The sequence below is a fragment of the Tachypleus tridentatus genome, chromosome 9 (genome assembly GCF_004210375.1).
Source record: "Tachypleus tridentatus isolate NWPU-2018 chromosome 9, ASM421037v1, whole genome shotgun sequence".
NCBI classification, from domain to species: Eukaryota; Metazoa; Arthropoda; class Merostomata; order Xiphosura; family Limulidae; genus Tachypleus; species Tachypleus tridentatus.
The window spans coordinates 9,123,817-9,151,216 of NC_134833.1; the positions used below are offsets into that span (position 1 = coordinate 9,123,817).

Genomic DNA, 27,400 nt, shown 5'->3' on the forward strand with positions numbered 1-27,400 from the left:
CTGATCTTCTACATGACATGGCTAACATGTCTATTGTTCACGTTGGTAGGTATTGTTACAATTACTGATCTTCTACATGACATGGCTACTATGTCTATTGTTACAATTAATGATTTTGTACATGACATTTCTACCATGTCTATTGTTCAAGTTGGCAGGTATTGTTACAATTACTGATCTTCTACATGACATGGCTACTATGTCTATTGTTACAATTAATGATTTTGTACATGACATTTCTACCATGTCTATTGTTCATGTTGGTAGGTATTGTTACAATTACTGATCTTCTACATGACATGGCTACTATGTCTATTGTTACAATTAATGATTTTGTACATGACATTTCTACCATGTCTATTGTTCATGTTGGCAGGTATTATTACAATTACTGATCTTCTACTTGACATGGCTACCATGTCTATTGTTCACGTTGGTAGGTATTGTTACAATTACTGATCTTCTACATGACATGGCTACCATGTCTATTGTTCATGTTGGTAGGTATTGTTACAATTACTGATCTTCTACATGACATGGCTACCATGTCTATTGTTCACGTTGGTAGGTATTGTTACAATTACTGATCTTCTACATGACATGGCTACCATGTCTATTGTTCACGTTGGTAGGTATTCTTACAATTACTGATCTTCTACATGACATGGCTACCATCTATTGTTCACGTTGGTAGGTATTCTTACAATTACTGATCTTCTACATGACATGGCTACCATGTCTATTGTTCACGATGGTAGGTATTGTTACAATTACTGATCTTCTACATGACATGGCTACCATGTCTATTGTTCATGTTGGTAGGTATTGTTACAATTACTGATCTTCTACATGACATGGCTACCATGTCTATTGTTCATGTTGGTAGGTATTGTTACAATTACTGATCTTCTACATGACATGGCTACCATGTCTATTGTTCATGTTGGCAGGTATTGTTACAATTACTGATCTTCTACATGACATGGCTACCATGTCTATTGTTCACGTTGGTAGGTATTGTTACAATTACTGATCTTCTACAAGACATGGCTACCATGTCTATTGTTCACGTTGGTAGGTATTGTTACAATTACTGATCTTCTACATGACATGGCTACCATGTCTATTGTTCACGTTGGTAGGTATTGTTACAATTACTGATCTTCTACATGATATGGCTACCATGTCTATTGTTCACGTTGATAGGTATTGTTACAATTACTGATCTTCTACATGACATTTCTACCATGTCTATTGTTCACGTTGGTAGGTATTGTTACAATTACCGATCTTCTACATGACATGGCTACCATGTCTATTGTTCACGTTGGTAAGTATTGTTACAATTACTGATCTTCTACATGACATGGCTACCATGTCTATTGTTCACGTTGGTAGGTATTGTTACAATTACTGATCTTCTACATGACATGGCTACCATGTCTATTGTTCACGTTGGTAGGTATTGTTACAATTACTGATCTTCTACATGACATAGCTACCATGTCTATTATTCATGTTGGTAGGTATTGTTACAATTACTGATCTTCTACATGACATGGCTACCATGTCTATTGTTCACGTTGGTAGGTATTGTTACAATTACTGACCTTTTACATGACATGGCTACCATGTCTATTGTTCACGTTGGTAGGTATTGTTACAATTACTGGTCTTCTACATGACATGGCTACCATGTCTATTGTTCACGTTGGTAGGTATTGTTACAATTACTGATCTTCTACATGACATGGCTACCATGTCTATTGTTCACGTTGGTAGGTATTGTTACAATTACTCATCTTCTACATGACATGGCTACCATGTCTACTGTTCACGTTGGTAGGTATTGTTACAATTACTGATCTTCTACATGACATGGCTACCATGTCTATTGTTCACGTTGCTAGGTATTGTTACAATTACTGATCTTCTACATGACATGGCTACCATATCTATTGTTCACGTTGGTAGGTATTGTTACAATTACTGATCTTCTACATGACATGGCTACTATGTCTATTGTTACAATTAATGATTATGTACATGACATTTCTACCATGTCTATTGTTCATGTTGGCAGGTATTGTTACAATTACTGATCTTCTACATGACATGGCTACCATGTCTATTGTTCACGTTGCTAGGTATTGTTACAATTACTGATCTTCTACATGACATGGCTACCATGTCTATTGTTCACGTTGCTAGGTATTGTTACAATTACTGATCTTCTACATGACATGGCTACCATGTCTATTGTTCACGTTGGTAGGTATTGTTACAATTACTGATCTTCTACATGACATGGCTACCATGTCTATTGTTCACGTTGGTAGGTATTGTTACAATTACTGATCTTCTACATGACATGGCTACTATGTCTATTGTTACAATTAATGATTTTGTACATGACATTTCTACCATGTCTATTTTTCATGTTGGCAGGTATTGTTACAATTACTGATCTTCTACATGACATGGCTACTATGTCTATTGTTACAATTAATGATTTTGTACATGACATTTTCTACCATGTCTATTGTTCATGTTGGCAGGTATTGTTACAATTACTGATCTTCTACATGACATGGCTACCATGTCTATTGTTCACGTTGGTAGGTATTGTTACAATTACTGATCTTCTACATGACATAGCTACCATGTCTATTGTTCACGTTGGTATGTATTGTTACAATTACTGATCTTCTACATGACATGGCTACCATGTCTATTGTTCACGTTGGTAGGTATTGTTACAATTACTGAGCTTCTACATGACATGGCTACCATGTCTATTGTTCACGTTGGTAGGTATTGTTACAATTACTGATCTTCTACATGACATGGCTACTATGTTTATTGTTACAATTAATTATTTTGTACATGACATTTCTACCATGTCTATTGTTCATGTTGGCAGGTATTGTTACAATTACTGATCTTCTACATGACATGGCTACCATGTCTATTGTTCACGTTGGTAGGTATTGTTACAATTACTGAGCTTCTACATGACATGGCTACCATGTCTATTGTTCACGTTGGTAGGTATTGTTACAATTACTGATCTTCTACATGACATGGCTACTATGTTTATTGTTACAATTAATTATTTTGTACATGACATTTCTACCATGTCTATTGTTCATGTTGGCAGGTATTGTTACAATTACTGATCTTCTACATGACAAGGCTACCATGTCTATTGTTCACGTTGGTAGGTATTGTTACAATTACTGATCTTCTACATGACATGGCTACCATGTCTATTGTTCACGTTGGTAGGTATTGTTACAATTACTGATCTTCTACATGACATGGCTACTATGTTTATTGTTACAATTAATGATTTTGTACATGACATTTCTACCATGTCTATTGTTCATGTTGGCAGGTATTGTTACAATTACTGATCTTCTACATGACATGGCTACCATGTCTATTGTTCACGTTGGTAGGTATTGTTACAATTACTGATCTTCTACATGACATGGCTACCATGTCTATTGTTCACGTTGGTAGGTATTGTTACAATTACTGATCTTCTACATGACATGGCTACCATGTCTATTGTTCACGTTGGTAGGTATTGTTACAATTACTGATCTTCTACATGACATTTCTACCATGTCTATTGTTCATGTTGGTAGGTATTGTTACAATTACTGATCTTCTACATGACATGGCTACTATGTCTATTGTTACAATTAATGATTTTGTACATGACATTTCTACCATGTCTATTGTTCACGTTGCTAAGTATTGTTACAATTACTGATCTTCTACATGACATGGCTACCATGTCTATTGTTCATGTTGGCAGGTATTGTTACAATTACTGATCTTCTACATGACATGGCTACCATGTCTATTGTTCACGTTGGTAGGTATTGTTACAATTACTGATCTTCTACATGACATGGCTACCATGTCTATTGTTCACGTTGGTAGGTATTGTTACAATTACTGATCTTCTACATGACATGGCTACCATGTCTATTGTTCACGTTGGTAGGTATTGTTACAATTACTGATCTTCTACATGACATGGCTACCATGTCTGTTGTTCACGTTGGTAGGTATTGTTACAATTACTGATCTTCTACATGACATGGCTACCATGTCTATTGTTCATGTTGGCAGGTATTGTTACAATTACTGATCTTCTACATGACATTTCTACTACAAGTCTAAATTATATTGTATATGTCACTGGGTAGGCCACATTTCGAATATTTTGTTCAATCTTGGCTTACTTATCTCAGGCAGGACATCGAATTGTTGGAAAGGGTTCACAAGAGGGTTACTCGAATAACGCCTTGGATGTAGGGGCTACCGAAACAAATAATAATGTTAACATGCTTTTACTACAGAGACCAAGTAGGATGGTTAATGTACGTGTATTACAGAAACAAAGTAACATGGTTAACATGCTTGTACAACAGAATCAAAGTAACGTGGTTAACGTACTTGTACTAAAGAAACAAAGTAACGTGGTTAACGTACTTGTACTAAAGAAACAAAGTAACGTGGTCAACGTACTTGTACTACAGAATCAAAGTAACGTGGTCAACGTACTTGTACTAAAGAAACAAAGTAACGTGGTTAACGTACTTGTACTAAAGAAACAAAGTAACGTGATTAACGTACTTGTACTACAGAAACAAAGCTCTGTAACATGGTTAATGTACTTGTACTACAGAAACAAAGCTCTGTAACATGGTTAATGTACTTGTACTACAGAAACAAAGCTCTTAACATGGTTAACGTACTTGTACTACAGAAACAAAGCTCTGTAACATGGTTAATGTACTTGTACCACAGAAACAAAGCTCTTAACATGGTTAACGTACTTGTACTACAGAAACAAAGCTCTGTAACATGGTTAATGTACTTGTACCACAGAAACAAAGCTCTGTAACATGGTTAATGTACTTGTACCACAGAAACAAAGCTCTTAACATGGTTAACGTACTTGTACTACTGAAACAAAGCTCTGTAACATGGTTAATGTACTTGTACAACACAAACAAAGCTCTTAACATGGTTAACGTACTTGTACTACAGAAACAAAGCTCTGTGGCATGGTTAACGTACTTGTACTACAGAAACAAAGCTCTGTGACATGGTTAACGTACTTGTACTACAGAAAGAAAGTAACGTGGTTAACGTACTTGTACAACAGAAACAAAGCTCTGTAACATGGTTAACGTACTTGTACAACAGAAACAAAGCTCTGTAACATGGTTAACGTACTTGTACAACACAAACAAAGCTCTTAACATGATTTAGGTACTTGTACTACAGAAGCAAAGCTCTTAACATGATTTACGTACTTGTACTACAGAAACAAAGCTCTGTAACATGGTTAACGTACTTGTACTACAGAAACAAAGCTCTGTAACATGGTTAATGTACTTGTACCACAGAAACAAAGCTCTTAACATGGTTAACGTACTTGTACTACAGAAACAAAGTTCTGTAACATGGTTAACGTACTTGTACAACACAAACAAAGCTCTTAACATGATTTACGTACTTGTACTACAGAAGCAAAGCTCTTAACATGATTTAGGTACTTGTACTACAGAAACATAGCTCTTAACATGGTTAACGTACTTGTACAACAGAAACAAAGCTCTGTAACATGGTTAACGTACTTGTACAACACAAACAAAGCTCTTAACATGATTTACGTACTTGTACTACAGAAGCAAAGTTCTGTAACATGGTTAGTTGTGTTACAATGTTTTGTTTTGTTGTATTTTTACCCCCTCATGTTTATATACTTAGTTTTAACCTATTTTTACCCTCATGGTTAACTGACTGATGTATTATGTACTGAAGTCCATAGGCAACCTTTTCTTTATTTAAGAATATATTACGTTGCATATAATGAATTGGAAAAAGGAATATTTTATTTTATTTTCTTTGTTTATAACAAGTGTTCAGATCACCAAGACACTTTTCAAGTTGTTTCGTAAACCATACTGCAATATAAAGTGTTTACATACGTGGCAAAAATGTATACATTTTTTCATTGACACTTCGAACACTTAAAGGTTTTAATTCTACGTATATTTCAGAACAAAAAGAAGGCGGGACCCAGTTTAAGTTGATAATCGAATACGACAATGGGGAGGAAGCGCTGTTTAAACCAATGAGGTAAGCTTTAGTTTAATTTACATTAATTCAGGTCATATGACATTGAAGAAATGTGGTGATTGGTGTACTCATTTACATTCACAGTTGCAGAGAATCGTGTACGTCACATATCGTTGATTTAACTCTGGGTTCTTATTTACAGTTTACAAAAAGGTTTGATTTCCTTGGCAATGTGTTTTAGAATAGAAGATTAGTTTAGGTCTAAAGCAGTATGTTTTAGAATAGAAGATTAGTTTAGGCCTAAAGCTGTATGTTGTAGAATAGAAGATTAGTTTAGGCCTAAAGCAGTATGTTGTAGAATAGAAGATTAGTTTAGGCCCAAAGCAGTATGTTGTATAATAGAAGATTAGTTTAGGCCTAAAGCAGCATGTTGTAGAATAGAAGATTAGTTTAGGCTTAGAACAGTGAATTTTCACGTCCTTATGAGATCCACCGTAAGGTAGCCATCGCCTGAATGGAGCAGAAGATCACATAATGACTGATTGCAATGTTAGTTTTTTTACACAACTTCCCTATAATGAGCAAATCGTTGGGTGAAGTACAAATGAGAACTCGTAGGAGTCTCATGGTTGTAAACCAGAATCCAGTGAGAAATGAACAGCATCATCACCGATAGCTAAATCTCACAACTCTATCAAAGTTACTGAACTTTTAACTAGCTGCCTCCTTTCTACAGGGTGACCCGTAAGTCCCTACCCATCTCTGTATCTTATGTATCCAGTGTATCTGTGTGCTGTCCCTCATTCTCGCTGCATAATATTATGCACAATACGATCTTCAAGTGTAAATGGACTTACATCGGCCATATTTCTCTGAAAAAAGAAACAAATTTATAATACGTGCGTAATTGAATATAACATAATAACATATGCATGGGTAGGGACTTACGGGCCACCTTGTAGTTCTGTGGTGCGCCCTAAAGGGGGCACAAAGAGTCGATGGAGAAGGGAATCTAACTGTGACTCTGCAAGTATATGAAACGAAACTGATTACAAAGATTTACAGGTAACAAAGCCTGAAGATCTACTGTACAGATATTACTGTTGTCAACTAACACGTGAGAAAGTTGTGTGTAATGTATACACAAATAGGTTAAAATGGGGAATCGTGTAAGAACGTGGGCTGCAAAAGGAACAATTAGAGGTCAGTTCCATGCTTAAAAATAAATAGAAAGAGGTACACACCCGAAACATTGGGTATTTCATTTTTATACAAACAACTAAAGACTCCACTCAATTAGGTGTAGAAGATCCAATACTTGTTTTACTTCTAAATATTGATTGATCACTGTAACAAAACATCTCACTGTTTACTGGATGTTTACTGTAACAAAACACTTACCTCACTGTTTACTGGATGTCGGTTGTAACAAAACACCTCACTGTTTACTGGATGTCGGTTGTAACAAAACACTTACCTCACTGTTTACTGGATGTTGACTTACTAAAACACTTACCTCGCTGTTTACTGGATGTCGGTTGTAAAAAAAAACTTACCTCACTGTTTACTGGATGTTGACTTACTAAAACACTTACCTCGCTGTTTACTGATGTTGACTTACTAAAACACTTACCTCGCTGTTTACTGGATGTCGGTTGTAACAAAACACTTACCTCACTGTTTACTGGATGTTGACTTACAAAAACACTTACCTCGCTATTTACTGGATATCGGTTGTAACAAAACACTTACCTCACTGTTTACTGGATGTTGACTGTAACAAAACACTTACCTCACTGTTTACTGGATGTCGGTTGTAACAAAACACTTACCTCACTGTTTACTGGATGTCGGTTGTAACAAAACACTTACCTCACTGTTTACTGGATGTTCACTTACTAAAACACTTACCTCGCTGTTTACTGGATGTCAGTTGTAACAAAACACTTACCTCACTGTTTACTGGATGTTGAGATAAGATTAGGTCCGTTCTTGGTTAAACTGTTGGCATAGCAACTAGAATAAACATTCCTCTCTATCTGAATGCGAGAACGATGTTTTGTGTTGGTTGTTTTAAAAAGAGACCTCTGACTCAAAGGTATATGTTGATACAAAATTCAGAAGCACATCCATCTTTCTTCGTGACAGGTCAGGGTATTCTTTGCGAACCAACATCCAGACTTGAATCCATACTAAAGAGTTTGACCAGTGAATAGTTCTAGGAGCTGTCATTGGAAGGTGAGATCTCATTAAATGGATTCCAGACCCAATCCTGTTCCGCCGTTGAATCTTAGATGTAGAACTGTTCTGTAAATTTATGCCGAGAGTTTCCTGAAGGGAATAGAAACAACGTCACGAATATGGCTGTGAAGTAACTTATCTTTCTCCAAAGATGCAAACAGACACTTGACAGTTTTTATTCTCAAACTGGTCTCTCCACAAGCAAGTGTATAAAACAGGAACTGGTTGTAAGTGGTTTCATAAAGAAGGGAAGACAACCTACTCTTTAAAACTCTAGATTTTACAACACTCACAGTGTCTTATTTTGTTTGAGCTACCTTTACTTTGAAGGTTTGTGTTTCCTGTGTATAATGTAACGAGAACACTTACATTGGGTTTCTTGCTTTCCATAATTGAAGCTGCCCCATCAGTACATACCTAACACTATCGACCCAAGAAATACTGTTTATGATATAAACTCATCAAGAATAGAAATATGGCTTCTCACTATGGCTCAGGACGAGGTGAGTGATTTGGTGCAACCGACATCCAGTAAACAGTGAAGTGAGTGTTTTGTTATGGTCAACATCCAGTAAACAGCGAGGTAAGTGTTTTGTTACAGTCAACATTCAGTAAACAGCGAGGTAAGTGTTTTGTTACAGTCAACATTCAGGAAACACAAACCTTCAATGTAAAGGTAGCTCAAACAAAATAAGACACTGTGAGTGTTGTAAAATCTAGAGTTTTAAAGAGTAGGTTGTCTTCCCTTCTTTATGAAACCACTTACCACCAGTTCCTGTTTTATATACTTGCTTGTGGAGAGACCAGTTTGAGAATAAAAACTGTCAAGTGTCTGTTTGCTTCTTTGGAGAAAGATAAGTTTCTTCACAGTCATATTCGTGACGTTGTTTCTATTCCCTACAGGAAACTCTCGGCATAAATTTACAGAACAGTTCTACATCTAAGATTCAACGGCGGAACAGGTCTGGAATCCATTTAATGAGATCTCACCTTCCAATGACAGCTTGTAGAACTATTCACTGGTCAAACTCTTTAGTATGGATTCAAGTCTGGATGTTGGTTCACAAAGAATACCTTGACCTGTCACGAAGAAAGATGGATGTGCTTCTGAATTTTGTATCAACATATACGTTTGAGTCAGAGGTCTCTTTTGAAAACAAACAACACAAAATATCGTTCTCGCATTCAGGTAGAGAGGAATGTTTATTCTAGTTGCTATGCCAACAGTTTAACCAAGAACGGACCTAATCTTATCTCAACCTCAAGTCTCTGCTCCACAATAAGTAGACGAAACTGTTTACCTTATGATGTGTATCTTAGTTTAAGATTTGTTTTATTTTTATATGAAGGGAGACACGTTTAGAAAATGTGGACGCCATAAAAACGTTAGCGCACTACTGTTCCAGTTTATCAGCTCAAATTTAGGGACCATATTTATATAACTCTCGTGTAAAATGTTCGTGAATTGTTTGGTATTTATTGAAGAATGTTTCTATTTTTCTTCGCTTTAATAACTAGATAAATTCAGATCTTTCTTGCGCATTTTTAATGCAACATCTCGTGTGAAGCCTAACGTAATTACTGTACTACTATCTATCATGGTCGACCCCACAGTGGGTGATTTGTTAAAACACTTCGTTCAAATTATTGATATCTAAACCATCACGTTGATTCTCTTGGTGGAATTCACACGTAGTGCATGTCCTACTCAGACATTCGACTCCACTGACACTTTTCAAAAACAAAATAGCGACAGAAGTTCGGATTATTTTACTTTGGATGTGTTTCCAGTTGACTGATGAGCAATTGTGTGTCTTTATTTTTTTTTAAATCACGTCTTCTTATATAATCCAAGATGTCTTTTGGAAAAGTCATTTCGAAGTCGTCGGACAGTGGTTTCTACACAGTGTTATGTATTGATCTAAAAAAATGGATCGATTTCTTTGACATATTTTATAAAGAAAAATAATTTAGATTTCATGGACAAGTTTCCATTAATTCATTATGTTTCTTTCTTCTTGTGTGATATAAACAATATCTGATGGAGAGACAAAGGAGAATGTACTCACGAACATTGATTTTCAAATCAATGAAATGCATCCAGACAATAAAAAAAATTAAATCTATTGGCGCGTATTTTTTAGTTTTGCGCTTTCCTTTATCATCGTAAGTGTGTGTGTGTGTTTTTCTTATAGCAAAACCACATAGGGTTATCTGCTGTGTCCACCGAAGGGAATCGAACCTCTGATTTTAGCATTGTAAATCCGAAAAATGACCATTGTTCCAGCGGGGGGCTCGCCGAAAGTAAAGGGCGAGTGAAAATTTAAAAAAATATTTCAAATAATTAAGGGTTAAAAACTTTTACTTGTAGGGTAACTAAATTTCACCAGACGCACATTGAGAATCGTAAAGTGATGATGAGAAACCCACTTGAAGTAAAAGTTCAGGTTAACATAAAGATGGCCGAAGAATGTAGAAACGTTGTTCTCTACTTTATTTTAATAAAAGTTTTAATACCGATATCAGCCGTCTTGAGATACAATCCTTAACCCTAAGTAAAGCTCAACTGTAAATAAACCATAACCCTAAATTAAGCTTAACTCGAAGTAAAGTTTAACCGCAAATAAAGCTTAACCCTAAGCAAGGTTTAACTGTAAATAAAGCTTAACCCTAAGTAAAACTTAAGCCTAAATAAAACTTAACCCTAAGTAAAGCTTAAGCCTAAATAAAGCTTAACCCTAAATAAAACAACTGTAAACTTAATAGGGTAGGCGGTCACTAGTCTTCATAATCTCATTTCTAATGCATGAGTAAACCTCACAACCAAGTCTGGATTCCCCACACAAATACACTTTACTAAACAGTTTTCATGATGTCACCATTTCTTCAGTTGACACACCACACTGCAATCAAACGGATCTTCATCAAAATGTTCTTTTCTATTCACGTCTCATCGAACAAACCCTAAGATGAAAATCAAGCCATCAACCCGACCATGTCTTGTCAGGAATATAACATTCAGTGTTCGAACTGATATGAAAATACATGGATGTATCTTATTAGCAATTTAACCTTCAGTGAATTGAAATGGAACAGTACGCAGTGTCATATTAGGAATATAACCTAGAGTGAACTGAAATGGAAGAGTCTGGAGTGTCATATTAGGAATATAACCTTCAGTGAACTGCAGTGGAAAAGTCTGGAGTGTCATATTAGGAATATAACCTACAGTAAACTGAAATGTAAGCGTCTGGAGTGTCATATTAGGAATATAACCAACAGTAAACTGAAATGGAAGCGTCTGGAGTTTCATATTAGGAGTGTGGTAGTACCTGAATGTGTCTTATTAGAAACACAATGAACTGAAGCACCTGAACATGTCTAATTACCACACCAAATGGATAAACCACATTATCTGTCTAATTACCACACCAAATGGATAAACCACATTACATGTCTAATTACCTCACCAAATGGATAAACCACATTACATGTCTAATTACCACACCAAATGGATAAACCACATTACATGTCTAATTACCACACCAAATGGATAAACCACATTACCTGTCTAATTACCACACCAAATGGATAAACCACATTACATGTCTAGTTACCACACCAAATGGATAAACCACATGTCTAATTACCACACCAAATGGATAAACCACATTACCTGTCTAATTACCACACCAAATGGATAAACCACATTACCTGTCTAATTACCACACGAAATGGATAAACCACATTACCTGTCTAATTAACACACGAAATGGATAAACCACATCACCTGTCTAATTACCACACGAAATGGATAAACCACATTACCTGTCTAATTACCACACCAAATGGATAAACCACATTACCTGTCTAGTTACCACACCAAATGGATAAACCACATTACCTGTCTAGTTACCACACCAGATGGATAAACCACATGTCTAATTACCACACCAAATGGATAAACCACATTACCTGTCTAATTACCACACCAAATGGATAAACCACATTACCTGTCTAATTACCACACCAAATGGATAAACCACATTACCTCTCTATTTTTGTTCTTCACTAAGATTATTAGAAACGAAAGTTGAAATGTGATTATGTAAGAAATGGCAATAAGAATGAAGTCATCAACTAATCATACGTATTTTTAATTCAGTGTAGAACACCTGGTGTTACGAGGAATTATTAGTGCTCGCTTTTAAGCCTTGGGGCGTTATAATGTGATAGTGATTCCAACTATTCGTTGGTGAAATGTTGTTTATAATTAGCTTTCCGTGCTCTGCCGGTTTCTGACGTCATGAATCTGCATACACACCACTGTGTCACTGAAGGTAAACACTGAGGTTAAAAATAATAGTTGGTGGTTGGTGGTGGAGATTGGTTGCCTTCCTTCAACTCTGTCACCACTAAAGTAGGGACGACTACTATATATAATTGTCGTGTAGATTTACGCGAAATTCAAAATCATACACGTTTAAATGTGTGAAACTATTAGTTGGACATGCAGTATGGTCTCACAAATAAAGCATTTAGTCAGCTGGTTAGCAAAAATAAGTGTATTTTTAATGTTTGCTGACAAAGCACATGCGCAAACTATTTTCAATGAATGCAGTGACTTTCCGTCAGTTTCAGTTGTCGCTAGATAGAAAAAGAAGACGGTTCCAGAACTTTCCACTTACTCAGCTACAGATTGTAAAGGTCTTTTTTCTTCGTGACAATTGTTAAGGTACCTAAAGCAATAAAACCCAACTCAGAATTGTTGATTTAATGCTATATCGACTTCCTCCTTCGCTGCAGGTGGCGTGCTAGGAATTTATTGTTCATCAGATAATTTCTGTGTTTTTTGTTGTTTTGTTTCATTGTTTAACAGTAAGGAATATTTAAATGTGCAAAACAACAGGTCACGTGACAACCACAGCCGCTATAAAAATTACTGTGGAATAGAATGTGTCAGAAGTATATTTTAACTTTTTGTGTGGGGTAGTTTGTTTGTTTTTGAATTTCGCGCAAAACTACACGAGGGCTATCTGCGCTAGCCGTCCCTAATTTAGCAGTGTGAGACTAGAGGGAAGGCAACTAGTTATCACTACCCACCGCCAACTCTTGGGCTACTCTTTTACCGACGAATAGTGGGATTGACCGTCACATTATAACGCTCCCACGGCTGAAAAGACGAGCATGTTTGGTGTCACGGAGATACGAGCCCTCGACCCTCGGATTACGAGTCGAGTGCCTTAACCACCTGGCCATACCCGGCCCTTTTATAGGAGGAGGATACATTTTTTGCATTATTTGGCGTTTTTTGTAGCTTATGCGATGCCACCGAAAACCAGTCGCTTCGGAATGGCACGTAACAGCCCTTTCCTTAAATTATGACGATGTGCCTAGATCGGGGGCTTAGAATTTCTAATACAGAATACATCTTGCACGTTATAACTCTGGAAGACAAAGGAATAAAGATTATTTTGGGGTACCTGGACCGTCCAGATAGAGTCTGCAACAATTCACACTCCATCCGTGACAAACACAACGCAGTAAGAATCTAGTTCAGCGACAAAAGCCGTCAACGTGTCCCAGATACCAGTACTTAACATAATTAAGATTTTAGTTCTAGAACGAGACCAACAGGACATCGTTTCACCAGGACGAGGCTTCCAGTCATACCTCCAATTCTCCCATTGCATGTCTCAAACAGTTGAAGAATGAAACGAGTATTCATGCTATATCACATGGAGACATGTGAGCCAAGTTGCCAAGTGCAGCGCCCGTGGAAACCATTTGTTCACGTACATTAGATAATGGATTGTGTAAAACAAGCAGAGATGAGTGGTGTGTTAAGGACATGTCATCTGTACGATGGAGCCTTTTGTGATATAAACTACTCTGTGAGGCTATTGCCAGGGTGTACAGTTGTCAAATAGAACATGACAGGATACGATGACCTGAACAGTAACGACGTGGTGAGGCTCTAAAACCATTTTCATATAATGTACTCAGCTATTAGTGTCTGATAGTGTTTAGTTGTTGTTTTCCTGTGCTCACAATAACTACCTTCTAATCTACTTTTGTATCCAAAGGTTTCCACGGGACAAAGAAACAGAACCAGATCATTTTTATTTTGTGGACTTTGAGAGACACAACAGCGAAATTGCAGCTTTTCACCTCGATAGGTAAAAATAGCTTCTAATTAACATAAACGTATTGTTAACATGTATTTCATTTCACGAAAAACGTTTATCATTTCTTGAATATTTCAAGTTAAAATAAATCAAGAATTTTTTTTTTACCTGTAATTAAAAAACAAACTTATTCAAAGTCAGTTAAGCTTAAATATAAATGAAACATACACGTGCATTACGTACCGGACAGTCAGTCACCCATTATGGATAGCTATTCCATAACGTAATGAATGTAAAAATAAAGCGACCACTTTGAATTGTTATTGTAAATATTTTAAATATTTATTTATAAAGGATATATAGTTGTTAGAAATATTGTGTTTATTATTCTGATAACTATTTGAGTTTAATTTCTAGAATATTAGGATTTCGACGAGCGCCACCTGTAGTTGGAAGAAATCTGAATATCACTTCCGAAATTTATGAATTAGCAGAAACAGATCTTCTTAAAACGTTTTTTATTTCACCAGGTAGGACTGTGTTAGTTTAGTACGATAAACTATTAACACGTACTGAGTAGATTTAGATAGAAAGTTTCACGTTCGCTGTTAATAAGGTTCCTCTAACTTTTAAAATAAACAGATATTTAAATGTTAAACAAAATTCAAGGCATTACCTTGTCGTTCGAAGTTTAGAAGTTAGCGTGCCGTGACTCCCAGAATTCTCTCTCGATACTTTATGGTCATAAATTCGTGATAATAGTGACTGTCAGTTCGCACCGTTTGATCCTAACAGTTGACGGTCCACACATATCACTGGTCACTTTACCTCTGGTCTATCGCTTCAGATATACTTGTGTAGCTCTGTGCAGGTCCGGCATGGCCAAGCGTGTTAAGGCGTGCGACTCGTAATCTGAGGGTCGCGGGTTCGCATCCCCGTCGCGACAAACATGCTCGCCCTTTCAGCCGTGGGGGTGTATAATGTGACGGTCAATCCCACTATTCGTTGGTAAAAGAGTAGCCCAAGAGTTGACGGTGGGTGGTGATGACTAGCTGCCTTCCCATTAGCCTAACACTGCTAAATTAGGGACGGCTAGCACAGATAGCCCTCGAGTAGCTTTGTGCGAAATTCCAAGAACGAAAAAAAACAAACAGCTCTGTGCAAGTATCCGAAGTAAGAAAATAAACCGTCTTCAAACCTGCGACAGAAAAATGATAGTAGAAACATAAATGTGAAGACAAAAACACGACCTTTTGAAATGGACGAATGAGGACCATACGTAGAACTACCAAACACGCTTCGCATTTTACTTTGGAATGTTTGTTATAACCATGAAAGTACATCCCGCTATTCTTAAAAAAACAACTGGTTCGAGCAGCTTGTGCTGTCGATTGGTCTCGCTAACTTTGCTCTTAAATTCAAATTTAGGGTCTGTTATGATTGGGCCATAAAGGTTTCTGGCCTGGCCACAATCAGCTCATTTTATTCGTAAGATGTCGCTCATGTAAATAAAATACTATAATTTGCAATGTTCTCCTAAGTTCAAATTTAGTGTCTGTTGGGCCATAAAGGCCTCTAACCTGGCCACAATAAGGCCATTGTATTCACAAGGAGTCGCTCATGCAAATAAAATACTTTAATTTTCTTTTCGTTATTCTAGGACTCTTTTCTATGTACCTAATTCATCTAATGTCTAAACATTGAAATCAGACACTTTTCTTTGGATCTAATATATCAAAACATCAGATAATTTTTGCCAATGTAAACAATAAAATCGGACACGTTTTCTGGTTCTGGTAGATCACTACATCAAAATATTATTAATCGGTGTAAGAACCGAAATTGGAACATATAAAAACTATCTTTATCAAACCATTACTTTATCCGTTTGTATTTAGACTTATTTTCTTATTAATAATTATTGTGAATTAGGCTTGTGTGAGACATCACCATGGATTGATTTGGTTTGTTCTGAATCTCACGCAAAGCTACACGAAGGCTATCTGCTCTTGTTGTCCCTAGTTTAGCAGTATAAGACTAGAGGGAAAACAACTAATCATTACTATCCACCGCCATCTCTTGGGCTACTAATTTATCAACGACTAGTGGGATTGACCGTAATGTTATAACGCCCCCACGGCTGAAAGGGCGAGCATGATTGTTGTGACGTGGATTCGAACCTGCGACTTTCGGATTGTGAGTTGAGCGCCATAACCTCCTGGCTATGCCAAGCCGCTACGGTTCGGAGCATTTAACTTTAACATTCAGAGAGTTTGGTTTGAGGTTCAATATTCCTAATACATTGATCGTCAACGTTAGATTACTTTCAAGAAAACAAAAAGTTGACTTCTTTCTTACAGCAGTGACACGTTTATCATGAAGTCGAACCCCTGATTTTAGCGTTCTAAATCCAACCCCTTACCACTGTCTCATTAATGTGATTTCGAACTTATTAACAATATTTTGTCACACTAATAAAATAACAACGTGTTAAAATGTCACCTACATCGTAACAATTTGACACCATGTTAACATGTTGTGATATGGCTGATAATGAATGTAGTAAAAGTTTCTGCCAGTTTGTAATCCTTCAGATTGTTTTCCTTCCTTGTTTATGACTTCTGTGATATTTTTCGTCATAAAGCTGTATATATAGATTCCAAAATATCCAACAATATTTCATAGACGGATCACAAATCTGTAAGATGATTCTTGTCATGAAACTACCAACCATAAACCACGTACTCAGTAGGATCCGTTTATAATTCAGAGTAACAATAATCGTATAGTTACTTAATCTATTTGTTGGCATGGTAATTATTTAAATTTAATTGTTATGTCACACCGAAAATCAAAGTCAAGATCTTAACAAAGGAGTTCTCAGCATTGTTGTGTGTTATCCTGTACATAAGGTGTAATTAAAGAACGTTTGTTTAGTTGTGTGTTATCCAGCACATAAGGTGTAACTAAAGAACGTTTGTTTAGTTGTGTGTTATCCTGTACCTAAGGTGTAATTAGAGAAAGTTTGTTTAGTTGTCTGTTATCCTGTACATAAGGTGTAATTAAAGAACGTTTGTTGAGTTATGTGATATCCTGTACATAAGGTGTAATTAAAGAATGTTTGTTTAGCTGTGTGATATCCTGTACATAAGGTGTAATTAAAGAACGTTTGTTTAGCTGTGTGATATCCTGTACATAAGGTGTAATTAAAGAACCTTTGTTTAGTTGTGTGATATCCTGTACATAAGGAGTAATTAAAGAACGTTTGTTTAGTTGTGTGATATCCTGTACATAAGGTGTAATTAAAGAACGTTTGTTTAGCTGTGTGATATCCTGTACATAAGGTGTAATTAAAGAACCTTTGTTTAGTTGTGTGATATCCTGTACATAAGGTGTAATTAAAGAACGTTTGTTTAGTTGTGTGTTATCCTGTACATAAGGTGTAATTAAAGAACGTTTGTTTAGTTGTGTGTTATTCTGTACATAAGGTGTAATTAAAGAACGTTTCTTTAGTTGTGTGTTATCCTATACATAAGGAGTAATTAAAGAACGTCTGTTTAGTTGTGTGATATCCTGTACATAAGGTGTAATTAAAGAACGTTTGTTTAGCTGTGTGTTATCCTGTACATAAGGAGTAATTAAAGAACGTTTGTTTAGTTGTGTGATATCCTGTACATAAGGTGTAATTAAAGAACGTTTGTTTAGTTGTGTGTTATTCTGTACATAAGGTGTAATTAAAGAACGTTTGTTTAGTTGTGTGTTATCCTGTACATAAGGAGTAATTAAAGAACGTTTGTTTAGTTGTGTGATATCCTGTACATAAGGTGTAATTAAAGAACGTTTGTTTAGTTGTGTGATATCCTGTACATAAGGTGTAATTAAAGAACGTTTGTTTAGCTGTGTGATATCCTGTACATAAGGTGTAATTAAAGAACGTTTGTTTAGTTGTGTGTTATCCTGTACATAAGGTGTAATTAAAGAACGTTTGTTTAGTTGTGTGATATCCTGTACATAAGATGTAATTAAAGAATGTTTGTTTAGCTGTGTGATATCCTGTACATAAGGTGTAATTAAAGAACGTTTGTTTAGTTGTGTGATATCCTGTACATAAGGTGTAATTAAAGAACGTTTGTTTAGTTGTGTGTTATCCTGTACATAAGGTGTAATTAAAGAACGTTTGTTTAGCTGTGTGATATCCTGTACATAAGGTGTAATTAAAGAACGTTTGTTTAGCTGTGTGATATCCTGTACATAAGGTGTAATTAAAGAACGTTTGTTTAGTTGTGTGTTATCCTGTACATAAGGTGTAATTAAAGAACGTTTGTTTAGTTGTGTGATATCCTGTACATAAGGTGTAATTAAAGAATGTTTGTTTAGCTGTGTGATATCCTGTACATAAGGTGTAATTAAAGAACGTTTGTTTAGTTGTGTGATATCCTGTACATAAGGTGTAATTAAAGAACGTTTGTTTAGTTGTGTGTTATCCTGTACATAAGGAGTAATTAAAGAACGTTTGTTTAGTTGTGTGATATCCTGTACATAAGGTGTAATTAAAGAACGTTTGTTTAGCTGTGTGATATCCTGTACATAAGGTGTAATTAAAGAACGTTTGTTTAGCTGTGTGTTATCCTGTACATAAGGTGTAATTAAAGAACGTTTGCTTGTTTCACTAATAGTTGTATAATGTTACTCTAGAATACGTGGCTATATGATCGTGAAATAAAGTTTTGTTTCTAAATATATTTGTTACACCCATAACTCCATTAATCCAAACCAACTTCTTTTGTTTTCTTGTGGCAACTCCTAAGATGGACGTCAAATGGAAGAGGTGTTGAACAACAATACATTTAACTCACGCAGGAGAGTGTTACACAATATTGACATTGTAGGAGTTTCTTTTCAACTGGAAACTTCGCACAAAGTTACAGAAAGGCTATCTGCGCATAGCTGTCCCTAATTCAAAGATAATAATAGGGTAGCAAGTAATCAACACTCACTCGCCGTCAACTGTTAATCGAAATGCGTTTTTGCAACAACTGAGCATGAACCAGATTAAGAGTCCAGGCATGATAATTATTAGGTCACACCCTGGAAGATGGGGTAAAATATAATAACCTTTCCTTTTTCCTCGCAGCTAACAACGTGTGTTTTCACGGAAAGTGTGAATACTATTGTGACACTGGCCACGCCATCTGTGGGCACCCAGACACACTCGAGGGTAGCTTTGCTGGGTATCTACCATCAAAAATCCTCGCTCCCAGGAAAATTTGGCGCCATCCATGGAGAAGGTCGTATCACAAGAGACGGAAAGCTGAGTGGGAACAGAGCGACGACTATTGTAGCGTCGTCAGAGAAAAACGATATACAGTGAAGGTAGACGACTAGCAGATATCATGGACATGGCTATTCTGGACTTCTTAATAGGTAAAATAAAATATTTAACTTCAAGACGTTATTTTCAAACAAATGTTTTCCTGTTATAGCCACATGTAACTTAAATCGAACACCGGTAAAGTCACCCATGACCCGATTCGAACTATGATACAGTCACCCGTGACTCCGTTCAACACTGGTACAGTCTCCTGTGACTCGATTCGAACTATGATACAGCCACCCGTAACTCTGATCAACACTGGTACAGTCTCCTGTGACTCGATTCGAACTATGATACAGTCACCCGTGACTCCGTTCAACACTGGTACAGTCTCCTGTGACTCGATTCGAACTATGATACAGTCACCCGTGACTCAGTTCAACACTGGTACAGTCTCCTGTGACTCGATTCGAACTATGATACAGTCACCCGTGACTCTGTTTAACAATGGTTCAGTCTCCAGTTACTCGATTCGAACTATGATACAGCCACCCGTAACTCTGTTCAACACTGGTACAGTCTCCTGTGACTCGATTCGAACAATGATACAGTCACCCGTGACACCGTTCAACACTGGTACAGTCTCCCGTGACTCGATTCGAACTATGATACAGTCACCCGTGACTCCGTTCAACACTGGTACAGTCTCCTGTGACTCGATTCGAACACTGGTAAAGTCACCCGTGACTTGATTCGAATACTGCTGACATCTGTTGATTACTTGTAAAGATGTTTCGAACTGTTCGCCGTAACTTGAAAATAATTAATATATTTCAGTTGAAATGGTACTTAACTACTTTATAGTTTGATATTAGTTTTAAAATCATTTCTTATATTGTTGTCGCTTCTAACATTCCTGCAGCGAAAAACATTCCCGTGATTTGCCTTTCAAAAAATGTAATCTGATAATAAATTTAAACTTTAGCCTAAATATACACCAGACTTCTAATCACCGACTAATTCACGCCGGTAGTGACGTCACATTCTGTGAGTCTTTATTTTTGTCTGTTTCACCATTTCGTGTGCATAATTAATTGTTCTCCGCTGGTGCAGCGGTAAGTCTTCGAATTTACAACGCTAAAATTAGGGGTTCGATTCCCCTCGTGGACTCGGCAGATAGCCTGATGTGGCTTTGCTATAAGAAAACACAAACGCACTTATAATTAATTAAAACAAATTAATGAAGTCCTTCGTTGTTTACGTGAAATACACGAGAAACGCGAACATCAACTCGTGAAATTAATTTCAATATTTCGCGGAATCTTTGTTTAATTATTGAGTTCCTACTAATGTATCTAGAATATTTACCATTTGAGTCATTATCTAATGTTTTGTCAAACTATGAAATAATTTGTATCTCTTTGTGTTGTTTGTTTTTTTTTTAATTTCGCACAAAGCTACACGAGGGCTATCTGCGCTAGCCGTCCCTAATTTAGCAAAGTAAGACTAGAGGGAAGCCAGCTAGTCATTACCACCCACCGCCAACTCTTGGGCTACTCTTTTATAAACGAATAATGGAATTGACAGTCACATTATAACGCTCCCACGGCTGAAAGAGCGAACATGTTTGGTGTGACGGAGATTCAAACCCGCGACCGTCGGATTACGAGTCGAGCGCCTTAACCACCCAGTCATGCCGGGCCTACTTTGTATGTTGAAAATGTAAAGTTTTAAATGCTGTTAGTATTGTATTACTGTTCACCCTAGTAGTATTGTATTACTGTTCACCCTAGTAGTATTGTATTACTGTTCACCCTAGTAGTATTGTATTTCTGTTCACCCTAGTAGTATTGTATTACCGTTCACCCTAGTAGTATTGTATTACTGTTCACCCTAGTAGTATTGTATTACTGTTCACCCTAGTAGTATTGTATTTCTGTTCACCCTAGTAGTATTGTATTTCTGTTCACAGTAATGTTGCTTTCTAGATAAAACTGATGGATTTTAATATCCCAATAGTACAGCGGTAAATCTACGGTTTTACAACCCTCAAATTAGGGGGTTCGATTCTCCTCGGTGGACTCAGCAGATAGTCTGATGTGTCTTTGTTATAAGAAAACACACACACAGTGACACGGAGATATAAACGTGTTATCTATTATCAGTTTTGCGTGTCAATCCCTAAGCTGGGTAATACAGAATTTACATCCACAGATTTCCTGATCAAACAGAAATATGTGCCGACAGAAACATATCTCAGTGCTACTAAATTATTCAACAGTTATTAAGCCTATTCAACCATCCATTAAATGTTTCATTTCTATTTCGTCACCTAGGAAACATGGACAGACATCATTATGAAACCTTTAAGATATTCCAAAATGACAGTTTTCCTCTACACTTGGATCATGGAAGAGGGTAAATAATTATTTTATACACTTAGTTTACGTATTGTATTAACTAATTGTTGGACTTCGATGTAGGAACGTAAGATGAGTTATTAATACAAAGATATAACGAACTTCTAACTGACAGAAAATGTGTGTTCGGTTGTCCCTTTTCTGTCGTCTCATGATTATACGTTTGTTCTTCTCATGTAACAGTCGTCAAAAAATTGCATGTTGTACTTGTTTCATAATAGTTATCAAATTTGTGTATGTTTGTCACTGTTTTGTACTAGCCATCAGATGATTGTTTGTTCCTGTCTCGTGACATCTAGTATATCTAACTGTATGGATGTTTCTGTCTTTTTACCAAACGACACTTTCGGTTTTTAAATCGTAAGTAAACAATAATAATCCGAGATAGTCAAGTAGACTTCAAAATAAGAGACTTTATAATTTAGTTACACGAGTAATTCAACTAATTGTGTACATAGATTGTTACACGAGTAATTCAACTAATTGTGTACATAGATTAAATATATATTGAAGTATTACATCTTTTGAGTAATGAATATTTACAATTTCTACTTACTACCTTCCAGTTGATAGTACACATAAATCAAAGGCAGAAGTCGTGTTCAAGTTTGGTGTGTGTGTTTTTAGCATGGAAACTTGTATTATTTTTTCCAGATTCGGAAAAGCCCACCACGACGAAGTATCTATTCTCGCCCCATATACCAATGCTGTATTATTCGCCAATCTACGCTGAAACGATTATTAAAGCTCTATCTAGGACCTATAAGATTCAGCGATATAATGCGGAAGTCCCTAAGCAAGGACCCTATCAGTCCTGTTTTAACAGAAGCTCATTTATTAGCCTTGGACCGACGTCTTTCAATAATCCTGGATGTCGTCCGCGACTGTTTACAAAAAACAACGTCCCGATGAAGTAATCATATACGATGCTGACTGAGGACTAGGATATTATCACGAGATTCTGTTAACCAATGAACACCGTGTATATAATTCTAATCAACGAAACCAAAACCTAGAGTTTCTGATAAACATCTTTGATGATGTACACCAATGGACTAGCCTAGTTGTTCGACTCAAGCCCTGTGGATTTTGAGAAAAGAATGTGTGAAAATTAATTTATTACTGTTGGTTCAGTTGACTAAAGTAAAATAATAAAAGTTTTGTTATTCGATCGTTTCACTTTATTAATTGAGTACAACGCAGAAATGCCTTTCTTAAATATCTGATTCGTTGTAAAACACAGAAAATTACTATAAAATATGATAATTAAAAATGAAGACAACGACATCTATAATATCAATTTTGTCACTACATAGTCATAATGATCACGACACTCAAGTAAAAAAAAGATAATTATATATTAAGTATTTCTGTTCTCACACAAACCAAACTCTCGAGACATGACACCAACCACTGTAAACCATCACCATTCAATAAAGTTTGTTTACAAAGTGTCAAGGCATGACACCAACCACTGTAAACCATCACCATTCAATAAAGTTTGTTTGTTTACAAAGTGTCGAGACATGACACCAACCACGATAAACCATCACCATTTAATAAAGTTTGTTTGTTTACAAAGTGTCCAGGTATGACACCAACCACTATAAACCATCACCATTCAATAAAGTTTGTTTACAAAGTGTCAAGGCATGACACCAACCAGTGTAAACCATCACCATTCAATAAAGTTTGTTTGTTTACAAAGTGTTGAGGTATGACACCAACCAGTGTAAACCATCACCATTCAATAAAGTTTGTTTGTTTACAAAGTGTTGAGGTATGACACCAGCCACTATAAACCATCACCATTCAGTAATGTTTCTTTACAAAGTGTCAAGGCATGATACCAACCACTATAAACCATCACCATTCAATAAAGTTTGTTTGTTTACAAAGTGTCGAGGTATGACACCAGCCACTATAAACCATCACCATTCAGTAAAGTTTCTTTACAAAGTGTCGAAACATGACACCAACCACTGAAAACCATCACCATTCAATAAAGTTTGTTTGTTTACAAAGTGTCGAGACATGACACCAACCAGTGTAAACCATCACCATTCAATAAAGTTTGTTTGTTTACAAAGTGTTGAGGTATGACACCAACCAGTGTAAACCATCACCATTCAATAAAGTTTGTTTTTTTACAAAGTGTTGAGGTATGACACCAGCCAGTATAAACCATCACCATTCAGTAATGTTTCTTTACAAAGTGTCAAGGCATGATACCAACCACTATAAACCATCACCATTCAGTAAAGTTTCTTTACAAAGTGTCGAGACATGACACCAACCACTGAAAACCATCACCATTCAATAAAGTTTGTTTGTTTACAAAGTGTCGAGACATGACACAAACCACTGTAAACCATCACCATTCAATAAAGTTTGTTTGTTTACAAAGTGTCGAGACATGACACCAACCACTGTAAACCATCACTATTCACTAAACTTTGTTTGTTTACAAAGTGTCGAGACATGACACCAACCACTGTAAACCATCACCATTCAATAAAGTTTGTTTGTTTACAAAGTGTCGAGGTATGACACCAGCCACTATAAACCATCACCATTCAGTAAAGTTTCTTTACAAAGTGTCGAGACATGACACCAACCACTGTAAACCATCACCATTCAATAAAGTTTGTTTACAAAGTGTCGAGACATGACACCAACCAGTGTAAACCATCACCATTCAATAAAGTTTGTTTGTTTACAAAGTGTCAAGGCATGACACCAACCACTGTAAACCATCACTATTCACTAAACTTTGTTTGTTTACAAAGTGTCAAGGCATGACACCAACCACTGTAAACCATCACCATTCAATAAAGTTTGTTTGTTTACAAAGTGTCAAGGCATGACACAAACCACTGTAAACCATCACCATTCAATAAAGTTTGTTTGTTTACAAAGTGTCGAGACATGACACCAACCACTGTAAACCATCACTATTCACTAAACTTTGTTTGTTTACAAAGTGTCAAGGCATGACACCAACCACTGTAAACCATCACCATTCAATAAAGTTTGTTTGTTTACAAAGTGTCAAGGCATGACAACAACCACTGTAAACCATCACTATTCACTAAACTTTGTTTTTTTACAAAGTGTCAAGGCATGACACCAACCACTGTAAACCATCACCATTCAATAAAGTTTGTTTGTTTACAAAGTGTCAAGGCATGACACCAACCACTGTAAACCATCACCATTCAATAAAGTTTGTTTGTTTACAAAGTGTCAAGGCATGACACCAACCACTGTAAACCATCACCATTCAATAAAGTTTGTTTGTTTACAAAGTGTCAAGGCATGACACCAACCACTGTAAACCATCACCATTCAATAAAGTTTGTTTGTTTACAAAGTGTCGAGTCATGACACCAACCACTGTAAACCATCACCATTCAGTAAACTTTGTTTGTTTGTTGCATTACATGTAAAGCTACTTGAAATGACAGACTAAAGTGAAACCAGCTTGTCATCACAACCCACCATTAACTATTAGACCTCTTTTTACCAATGAATACTGGGATTGTACTAACCTTGTAACACCTCCACGACTGAAAGGGCGAGCATGTTTGATGGTAGGATTCGATCCCCTGACCCACAAGTTGCTACACTAGGCGTATTTGCTAGAGTTCTTTCTTGTAAGCTAATAACTTGTATTTGTATTCATGGAAAAGCTCCCACTCAGTAGCACCACACGCCTTCCGAAACAGCTCATCGCTAAGTCTGTTAGGTTATAGCACTAAAATTCGAGTTTCGATACTCGTGGGGAGAAAAACTTAGATATCCCACAAGGTACCTTTACATTTAATAACAAACACATGAAGCAGACTTACCTTACTACCTATAATCCATGTTAAGTGATTTACTGTCACGCTTATAATGCATCTATAGCTTAAAGTTCAAAGAATGTTTTATGGTATTACACGGATTTAAAGCCAGTTCGTTGTCCACGAAATCTTTATCCCAACTTTCACCTGAACTTATGAAAAGTTACAGTATAATTCTTTCCTTCTTGTTTTTCCTTCTCTAATGGTTCGAGCCTCACTCACTACGGTACGTGCCTAAACACTGTAAGTTACTTGACCACGGATTTCTCTTTAATCCGCTTGACAACCGTGTTTTTACAAACATTTTTCAACTCATAAAATTACAAAAACAACTTTTAATAAGAGATTTGTGTGTGTGTGTTTTCTTATAGCAAAGCCACATCGGGCTATCTGCTGATTAGAAAGACATAAATGGAACTAGTTCGCAATATGACAAGTTTATCACGTATTTCAGTACAAATATAAACAATACTTAAAAATACACTAAATATCGTTAATGTAAGACACAATAATATTTTATGAGTCATAAATCTGATTAAGTAATCAAAATACGATTCAATTCCAGCTTATGAAAAAGTAAAACTTTTATAGTGACATCGCTTTTGATAAATGTATAGATTAATACTTCTAGACTTCGATCTTGTGAATTATTTATAGAAAGATGGTTTAAACAATTCACTTCACGTTACCCAATTAGAGATTGATCGCTCGTACGAAATGAAAACGTGAATATTCCCTTATGCGCATGACACCGAGTAGCGGAGAAAAGATAGACTAAGCTTCAAGTGATTGTTTAAATAGGTCTACACGCGACAAGGCAAAGCATGACTGAGACGTCTTTCCGAGTCCTAATCATTCTAATCACCTCTGTCTTTTTATTGGAAAATAATTTTTTGCAATATTTTAGTTTAGCCACTTCAATTCACGTATTTTATTATCCATGTAAATATTTCTCAATTTTTGTAGATTTCTTTCTGTAAAGATAGTTCTTGCCTTATTAGTTTGGACTGTTTTGAATATCGGGCAAAAGCTACACGAGGGCTATCTGCGCTAGCCGTTCCTAATATACCAATGATAGGCTAGAGAGAAGGAAATAAGTAAATACCACTCACAACCAACTCTTGGGCTCCTCTCTTACCAACGAATAGTGGGATTAACTGTCATATTATAATGACCCATGTCTGAAAGAGCAAGCATGTTTAGTGTGACGGGAATGAGTCTTGACCTGCAGATTGCGAGTTTGCACTTTAACCACTAGGCCCTCTACCGCCATAGCGAAGAACTAACTCCCGTGGATACCATTAACATCTAAGGCTTCTGTTTACTTTTAACTGTTTTATAGTT

The 27,400-nt window shown here is 36.3% G+C and overlaps 1 pseudogene across 1 annotated transcript in view; it reads left to right on the forward strand.

Annotated features, from left to right (window-relative positions):
* Positions 1-23,380, forward strand: part of LOC143226987 (extracellular serine/threonine protein CG31145-like) — a 28,553-nt pseudogene extending 5,173 nt beyond the window's left edge. Inside the window, exons 4-9 of the transcript XR_013014820.1 lie at positions 6,090-6,168; positions 14,436-14,528; positions 14,895-15,007; positions 19,612-19,901; positions 22,128-22,209; positions 22,866-23,380. The product of XR_013014820.1 is annotated as an extracellular serine/threonine protein CG31145-like (transcript). The remainder of the gene's footprint in view (positions 1-6,089; positions 6,169-14,435; positions 14,529-14,894; positions 15,008-19,611; positions 19,902-22,127; positions 22,210-22,865) is intronic.
* The last annotated feature ends 4,020 nt before the right edge of the window (positions 23,381-27,400 follow it).